We start from the raw sequence: 9,972 nt of genomic DNA on the forward strand, positions 1-9,972 counted from the left end.
CTATCATCAAACCTGACTATTGCACCAAACTGCTGGGTGTCACCATAGATAATCAGCTAAATTTTGACCATCACATTGATTTAACTATCAAGACAGTCAATAAAAAAATTGGTGCCTTGTACAGGCTTAAGCCCTTTCTACAGCTACTTCCCGAGTGGCTCTAGCCCAAACTCACCTTATTTCTACATTACTGTATGCCTCTCCTTCCTTTATCAACATATCTAAAGCTAATCTGAAAAAACTAAATAATGCCTACCACAGTATAGCCAGATTTGCCACTGGCTCTCCATTCCAAACTCATCACTGTCATAACTTAAAGAAACTTAACTGGCTTGAACTCCCAAACCTAATACTCCTACAACAACTGATCATCACTTTTAAAATTCTACATTACCCCTCCAACACACCCATACTAAACAAAATCATCACTCCTTATAAAAATCTCACTACACTCAGATCAGCCAACAAGCTCCTAGTTACCACAATAAAATCTCATAATAAATCTGGGATTCCCTATTTGCAAACACTATCGGTTCTTACTGAATAAACTCCCAGCAGAGCAGAGCTGACCTCCCTAGCCTCATGTCACCTTTTCAAAACAAATGAAAACCCACCTATTAATTCATTGGCTATGTCCGTGCTCCAATCCCGACTGAACTCAAGTACCTTATTACTTACTCTACTCTGCTCCTGAGTACTTTTGCTCCTCTGTACTAACCTTCACTGACTTCCACAGCCCCTTCTCCGCACCATCACTCTTTTCAAATTTCTGTTTGCATACCCTCTGACTTTCTGTTTCTTTTTTTTCCTGTCTCTTGCTCATTTTAGCTGAGCTCCTATTATACTGCTACATTTACATTTCATCAATATCTTTACCTCCTCCTCTCCTTCTACAACTGGCTATTCCCTTGACCTACTTAGTCTGTAATACTTGTACCTAGTAATTACTGTACTTTTTCCTCTTTCAGTTTACTTTATTTTCTCCTTTCCTTAACAATAACTACATTTACTACCCTGTTTCTCTAGCAACCTGCATACTTAACACTGTAAAATACTTGTTTCTCTAGCAACCTGCACACTTAACATTGTATAATATTTAAATTTAGCAATACCTGTTTTAGTTGTCACGACCAGTTACTACTGATATTTTTTTAACTTTATTTGTAGTATCTAAGACTTGAGCTATTTCTCCTCATCCCCTTGTCTGAACTTTGTTTGTCTTTTATTTAGACTATTCCATGAAAACCATAGATGTAATTGTTTTTCACCTGAGTACATTATGTTATTTGTTTGTTTGTTTTTATTTACTTACTTCCTAATCTGTAGTGTCTTAGTCTGATAGTGGAGCTTTTCTCCTCGGCCTCTGCTGAAAATGGACATGTATCCAGCCAGACTAGCCCGGTTAACAAATGTAAAATAAATAAAAATAAAAATACAAATTATTCACCCTTCTACACTGACTCTCTCTATTGCTCACCTAAATATTCGTAGCATTAACAACAAAGTCACACAGCTCCATGCCTTAATTGATTTCTATGCCTTTGATATCCTCTGTCTCACTGAAACCTGGCTTAAACCCAGTACCAAAGACAATGAATTCACTCCCCAGGCTACAACACCTTAAGGCAGGATCGCCTTAATAAAAGCATGAGGGAGGGCCCTCCTATTCAAATCCCAACTTAAGGTAGCCTTAATTGACTCCTTACCTCCCTCCCCAGCAAATGCTGAAATACTTTGTACCAAACTCCACATCAATAAATCCAAAGCTATAAACATAATATGCTCCTACATCCCCCCAGGCAATAACATTAATACCCTAGAAAATATCCTAAGCTGGCTTCCTGTAGCTTTCCCCAGGAAACCATAATCTTAGGTGACTTTAATATTGACTGGTACTCCTGCATATCCCCCACACCTACCACTCACCTTAACCTCTTTAACTTTCATCAAACCATCAACTCCCCACTAGAATACATAAATCTACCCACAAACAAACCATTCTAGACTGGATACTGACCAACAACAATCCCTCTCCTATAAAACAGGAATACTCCTGACAATATTAGTGACCACCTCCCTACCTTTTATTACTAAACAAAATTCAACAATCCCAAGCCAACTACTTATCGACCAAATATAACAAAACTGATTTCAACCTAACATCCTTTTCAAAATGAACTTAAAGAATATAACTGGTCAACGCTAAAATACCTCCCCATAGATGACGAGTAACCCACTTCAACAATACCTTCCTACAAATTCTCAACCAGCATGCCCCTTCCCCGCTTAGTCAGAGTCAGTTCCAAAGCAGCCCCATGGCTCTCTAAAACTACTAAACAAACTATGCAAGCTAGGAATAAATTATGGAAGAAATGGAGATCCACAAAACCCTATTGACCATCAAAACTTCAAACACCTCAGAAACAAAACAAAGAAACTTACCTATCTGGATAAGAAAAACTACCACTTTCAATATCAACAAAACCAAAATCAAAACCCAAAACAATTTTGGTCAGGAATAAACAAACTACTCCATCCAGGCAACACCAAAACACCTACCCCAGCTAGCTTAGCACAAACAGAACCTAACATAATAGCCGACACTTTCAACAACTTCTTCTCTGAAACTGTCACCTCTCTTGCAAGCACCATGACTCCCCCCCCCATCCCTCCAAATTACCCCCACTCAAAACAGTACCCACACGCTAAAGTTTAATCAGACTATCAATAACCTACATACGTAAACTACTATCGAAAACTCAAACCTTGCACCCCTCTGCTGACAAACTACCAGCAGAATATCTACAACTAGCTGCAACTGAAATAGCCTACCCAGTCTCCATCTTAATAAACAGAACTATAACTGAATCCAAAATCCCATCCTGCTGGAAAATCTCCATATTATTCTCCATAAAGGAGGAAACTCCAATGAACTCTCCAATTTTCACCTATTGCCCTCTATCTCCTCTATCCAAAATAATGGAACGCTGCATTCACCATCAACTTCTACATTATCTCTTGAATAACAACTTGCTTGTGGACTCTCAACATGGTTTTAGACCACACCATAGTACCTCTACCTTCTCTCCTTCACTGACACTATCAATAAAACATAATAACAACCTGTTCTCCTCTGCACTATTCTTGGACCTCTCAAAAGCATTTGATATGGTCAACCATCAACTTCTCCTTGATACCTTAAAATCCCTCTCACTGGATTCACAAGCTTTACAATGGTTCGACTCATACTTGACTAATAGAAAACAAGCTGTCCTTTGGGACAGCCATCTATCCTCTCAACTCCCAGTTACTATTGGCGTTCCACAAGGATCCATCCTAGGTCCCCTACTTTTCTCAATATTCATAAATAACCTGCCCACTTCCCTCCCTACATCCACTTGTATACAGTATGCAGATGATTCCACTCTCATCTGCTCTGCCTCTTCCCCAGCAGAACTCCACTCTGCTACCCAATTGGTCTTCACTGCAGCAGAAAATGGTTTCAACACATCTGTCTCCTCCTAAATCCCAAAAAACAAAACTACTACTCTTCACCCCAACCTTTAAATCCACCCCAATTACTTTTTCCATTGCATCCTGTAATGGCACTATCATCAAACCTGACTATTGCACCAAACTGCTGGGTGTCACCATAGATAATCAGCTAAATTTTGACCATCACATTGATTTAACTATCAAGACAGTCAATAAAAATTGGTGCCTTGTACAGGCTTAAGCCCTTTCTTACAGCTACTTCCCGAGTGGCTCTAGCCCAAACTCACCTTATTTCTACATTACTGTATGCCTCTCCTTCCTTTATCAACATATCTAAAGCTAATCTGAAAAACTAAATAATGCCTACCACAGTATAGCCAGATTTGCCACTGGCTCTCCATTCCAAACTCATCACTGTCATAACTTAAAAGAAACTTAACTGGCTTGAACTCCCAAACCTAATACTCCTACAACAACTGATCATCACTTTTAAAATTCTACATTACCCTCCAACACACCCATACTAAACAAAATCATCACTCCTTATAAAAATCTCACTACACTCAGATCAGCCAACAAGCTCCTAGTTACCACAATAAAATCTCATAATAAATCTGGGGATTCCCTATTTGCAAACACTATCGGTTCTTACTGGAATAAACTCCCAGCAGAGCTGACCTCCCTAGCCTCATGTCACCTTTTCAAAAACAAATGAAAACCCACCTATTAATTCATTGGCTATGTCCGTGCTCCAATCCCGACTGAACTCAAGTACCTTATTACTTACTCTACTCTGCTCCTGAGTACTTTTGCTCCTCTGTACTAACCTTCACTGACTTCCCCAGCCCCTCTCCATCATCACTCTTTTCAAATTTCTGTTTGCATACCCTCTCTGACTTTCTGTTTTTTTTTTCCTGTCTCTTGCTCATTTTAGCTGAGCTCCTATTATACTGCTACATTTACATTTCATCAATATCTTTACCTCCTCTCCTCCTTCTACAACTGGCTATTCCCTTGACCTACTTAGTCCGTAATACTTGTACCTAGTAATTACTGTACTTTTTCCTCTTTCAGTTTACTTTATTTTCTCCCTTTTCCTTAACAATAACTACATTTACTACCCTGTTTCTCTAGCAACCTGCATACTTAACACTGTAAAATACTTGTTTCTCTAGCAACCTGCACACTTAACATTGTATAATATTTAAATTTAGCAATACCTGTTTTAGTTGTCACGACCAGTTACTACTGATATTTTTTTTAACTTTATTTGTAGTATCTAAGACTTGAGCTATTTCTCCTCATCCCCTTGTCTGAACTTTGTTTGTCTTTTATTTAGACTATTCCATGAAAACCATAGATGTAATTGTTTTTCACCTGAGTACATTATGTTATTTGTTTGTTTGTTTTTATTTACTTACTTCCTAATCTGTAGTGTCTTAGTCTGATAGTGGAGCTTTTCTCCTCGGGCCTCTGCTGAAAATGGACATGTATCCAGCCAGACTAGCCCGGTTAACAAATGTAAAATAAATAAAAATAAAAAAATAAATTATTAGATTTAGTCACTTTGAGTAGTAGTTTGTTGGAAGATCTTAGTAGCCTGCCATTTGAGTAGGGTTGCACTAAGCTCTTGAGTGCTGGACAGTTGCACGGAGGGTTGAAGATGGAATTAATGAAAGTCAGTTGGTTGAAAGAAAGGAGATTGGGTAGTTCAGTCCAATTTAGTTTATGAACTGCAGTGCAGTGATGTGATCTGTAAGGGAGGTTAGTAGTGAATCTTGCAATTTTGTTATAGCAAGACTCCAGTTGGTTTAAATCTGATTTTCTGAGATTAATGAATATTATTGAGGCATATAGAAGGGTAGAGAGTGGATGAGTCTTAGCAATGGAATGTCTAGTGGCCTTGGTTAGGTATGGCTTGACTATTTATAGTGAGCCTAACTTAATGTGGACCCTTTTTATGGTAAGAGTGAAGTGTTTTTCAATTTTAGGTTGTTATCAATTGTGACACCAAGGAGTTTGGTCTGCTGGACAGGTTCAACTTTAGTTTAATTGGCTGAGTAAATTTGTTTATTTCTATTTATTTCACATTTGTTTACCAGGATAATCCAACTGGGTTAATTGCTCATTTTCAGTGGAAGCCCAAGGAGAAAAGCTCCACATACTAAAACGGTATAGTGCAAGAAAAAAAACGAATATAGTATATGTTATAAAAAATAAAATAACATAAGACAGGAGTGATAATGTCAATACAATGAGAAAATGGTGTACAGATTCACAATAAATAAACAACTTGAATACAAAATATGCAATGGAAAGCTCCAGAGAATTTTCAGGTTGCATACTCAATAATTAGTTTGGATACAGATAGTTATACAGGAAAAAAGTATTTTTGTGTTAAGTAGAAATTGATACTATCTATTTTATATAGTATTTACATTTTATATTTTGAATTATAGGTTATGCAAGTAAAACCTATACTTTTGAGGGGTGACATGAGAACAGAAAAATAGCAAAGAAAAGAAAATAGTAGGTAGAGGTCCCAGTGGTGAAGGAGGGATTGTGTAGAAGGGGTAGTAGATAAACTGGAGATAAAAAAGTGAGTATAATGGAGGAAGATAAGATTGAGAAGGTGGCAGAGGAAGAGTTGTGAGTGGTGAGGATACTTCATAGATTAGCCAGAAGCAGTACAAGAGCATATCCAGCTGTTAGTTAGATGAGTCCTGAGAAGTTGTTTGGTGGTGTTAAGGATACTCTGGGGGATGGAGTTCCAAATTTTGGAGATAGTTGGAATATAAGGAGTCTCCATAGCTGTTATTGGTTTAGTGACCTTTTAATAGGAATTTGTCTGTGGATCTTGGGGTTCTGTGGCTAGATGGGTTTACGGAGTACAGGTCAGTTTTCAGGTTTAGTAATGATGTTATGTACAGTGGTAAGTTGATAGAGAAAGAGTAGGCTGGGTAGTTCAAACCAGTTGAGTTGATGAAGTGCTGTGCAGTGATGGGATCTATCTGGGGAATTTGTAGCAAATTTAGCTAGTTTTGTTATAGCATGCCTCCAGTCTGGCTAGGTCTGATCTTTTGATGTTAGTGAAGATTGGTGAGGCATATAACAAGGTGGAGAGAAGATGGGCTCGAGCAATGGCCTGCCTGGTGGAGTTGCTAAGGAATTGCTTAGTCCTGTAGAGTGTGTCAAGTCTGATATGGATCTTTTTGATAATTAGTGAAATATGTTTATCAAATCTGAGGGTGCTATTGATGCTGACCCCTAGAAGTTTGGTTTGAGAAACGGAATCTATTTTGGCATTATTGGTTGAGAAGACAGCAAAGGACATTGCAGGGTTGATGGACTTTTTGTTAGAGAAGATAATTAGTTTAGTTTTTGTTGCGGTTTAGAATAAGTTGTTGCTTCGAGAAGTAAGATTCTATATCTGTGAAGGATTTTTGTGTAATTTCTTGTAGGTGTGACAGGGAGGGGGCAGTGCATATAAGGGCTGAATCATCTGCATATTGAATTGAGGTTGCAAGGTTAGTTGGTTGCTGTAGGAAGCTTGTTAGTAAAGCTTGTAAAGAGCAGAGGTCCTAAGACTGATCCTTGAGGGCCCCCTACTAAAATGAGTAAGCAAGTGAACAGGTCATTTTGCCATTTGACAGCTTGCTGATGGTCTGTGACATAGCTTTGAAATCAAGATAGAGCAGAGTGAGATAGATTTAAAGATGCAATTTCATTTAGAAGTTTTTTTTTTCTATTTTGTTTCTTTTAGGTTTCACAATTTAAATGATAAATTATAACAAACTATGTACAAAATTTACAAAGGCCTCAACAGAAAAATAAAGGAAGGAATAGCAAAATGAAAAATGTTAAACTTTTAAGTAGGTTATATAATATTCAACAATTCTTAAATCATGTTTGATTAATTAGAAGAAAGTGTATCCAAATTCATTGTCTTAATAAGAGTGATGACTTTCTCCCAAGGATTATTAGTCCATTTTCTAGGAAAAATTCTTAGTTCTTTAACTTTTATTTCCATTAGTGCTACTTCATCCAGAAGAATCATGAAGTCTTCAAAGTTTGGAATGGGTGGTGATTTCCACTTTCTTGTAATGCATTTTTTGGCTACTGCCAAAATTGTCCAAAGAAGGTATTTATTTTTATTATTCATTGTGGTAGATTAATTTTACACAAAAAATAAGGATTTTGATAATACAACAGTATCAGTGAAATAGCTTGAAGGAAATTACCAATATCCTCCCAGTATTTTTGAATGAGAGAACATTCATAAAAAAATATGAGACCAATTAGCTGTACATTTTAAAGAGCATCTCCAGCATACTACTAATTTTGGAGAGATTGAATTTAGCTATTTTACTAGGAGTATAGAAGGCCCTATGTAAGAATTTCCAGGAGAAGATCCTCCACACTTGTAAATTAGAAGTTAATTTTATGAATTGTAGAAGATTAATTTTATTTTCAGGGGATAGGGACAAGGTAAAATCCTTATTGATAAAATTCCCAAATTTTTTGATTGGGGTAGTTTTATAATTAATAATGATTGTATAGAGCTTTGAAATTAAGTTTTCACAAGTAAATTCTCCATATAGTATTTCATATATAAGAAGTATGAATTTGGGTGGAGACTTAAAGGAAGAATTCTTTATTGTTCTACATAGGTCTTGAGTGAATGAGTTTATACTATTAAGAACTAACCAATCTGAATTTGATAGATTAAAGGTTCTAATTAAAATGTCCACATCCAGCGTATCTAGATTCATTGTACAATGGTACCAGCATGTAATTTTTTTTCATTTCCCAATTATTAAGGATATCTGCACTAATATTATTAAAGAAGTTTTTTGTAAATTTAAATGGGTATAGCAGTTGTAACCATAATTTGATATCAACATTATTATTAACAAAACTTCTAAAAGTATTATAGATAAAGTTTATATAATGTAGGTTTGTAGGTTTAACAATATTATATTGTATATTAATACATAGTGTACACCAAAATGAATTATTTAGATAATTCAATTGTAGATTTTTTATTACTTTATTTTCATTTAGAATAATAGTTGTATGTAAGGATTTCCAAGCTGAGGAAAATTTTGGATCTATCCAATTTAATACTGTTTTGATATTAGAAGCTTTAGTATAGGATTCTATGTCTAGAATTTTTATTCCTGCAAACTCCCAGGGTCTAATATGATTTCAGAAAGCTATTCTACTTTTCTTTGGATACCACAGAAATTTCAAGATAATTCTGTTTATCTCTCTTAAAATATGTTTACTGGGTAATATGGGTATAGACAAAGCAATGTAGTTTATTTTTGGTAATAGAATCATTTTAATTAATTGTAGTCTATCTTCAAAGTTTAAATGTAATTTATTCCATTTTTCAGTAAAAGTTTTTAGTATACTTACAATGATATTGTAAATTGTATTCAAAGTTAAAGCTATATTATCACATAGAACAATCCCTAAATATTTAAAAGAAGAAACCTGTTTCCCTACTATTTCATTTATAGTCATTTTGGTGTTATCATTTGTTTTTTTTTTATTTAATAGTATGTGATTACGCTGTCCAGTTTGATTCTCAGCTAGAGTGTCTTCTGCGTGGAGACATGCGTGAATGGGTGTACCTTCGTTGAAGGTTGTGTGTCAGGGCTGGTAACTCGGCACGTAAAAATCAACTACCGATCATTAGCGGACCGGAGTTCCGCTGTGGCGACCCCTAACCGTGAAAAGCCAAAAGACACAACAAGTATGTGATTAGACTTTGAACTACTAATTTTTAATCCTGAGATATAATAATTTTTTAAACTATTAAATCTAATTCTTGTAAGGATTCTTCGGAATTTTTTTACAGTAAGTAGTATATCATCAGCAAATAACATTATCTTAGAATCAAATTGATTATATAAATTTAATCCCTTTATTTTGGAATTATATTGAATTGCCAGAGAAAGGGGTTCTATTGCTAATGCAAAAAGAATTGGAGACATTGGACAACCCTGCTTGGCTCCTTTAGTCATTTTAATTGATTCTGACATAAATGGTCCTAATTTTACATAGGCTAAGTTATTATTATAAAAATTTTTATGAAAGAAATAAATTGAATAGGGAACTTATACAATTCAAGAATTTTGAAAAGAAAATTCCAATTTAAAGAATCAAAAGCTTTTTCAATATCAAGAGAAATTATAAGTGCTTCTTGATTATCTCTGTTTAAAATATCTAAAATGGTAAGAATTCTTTGAATATTGTCTTGGGTATGTCTATTATAAATAAAGCCTGTTTGATCTTCAGTGATTAGGTGTGTTAGTGATTTTTTAAATCTATTGACTAAGATAGACATTAACATTTTATAATCATTATTAATCAAATAAATTGGTCTATATGCGCTGCAGTAATGAGAATCTTTATTTTCTTTTAGTATGGGAGTAATTAACAAGTATCTCCATGAGGGTGGAATTATAC

Source organism: Protopterus annectens, chromosome 13.part0 (assembly GCF_019279795.1).
Source record: "Protopterus annectens isolate FY-2018-M chromosome 13.part0, PAN1.0, whole genome shotgun sequence".
Taxonomy (NCBI): domain Eukaryota; kingdom Metazoa; phylum Chordata; order Ceratodontiformes; family Protopteridae; genus Protopterus; species Protopterus annectens.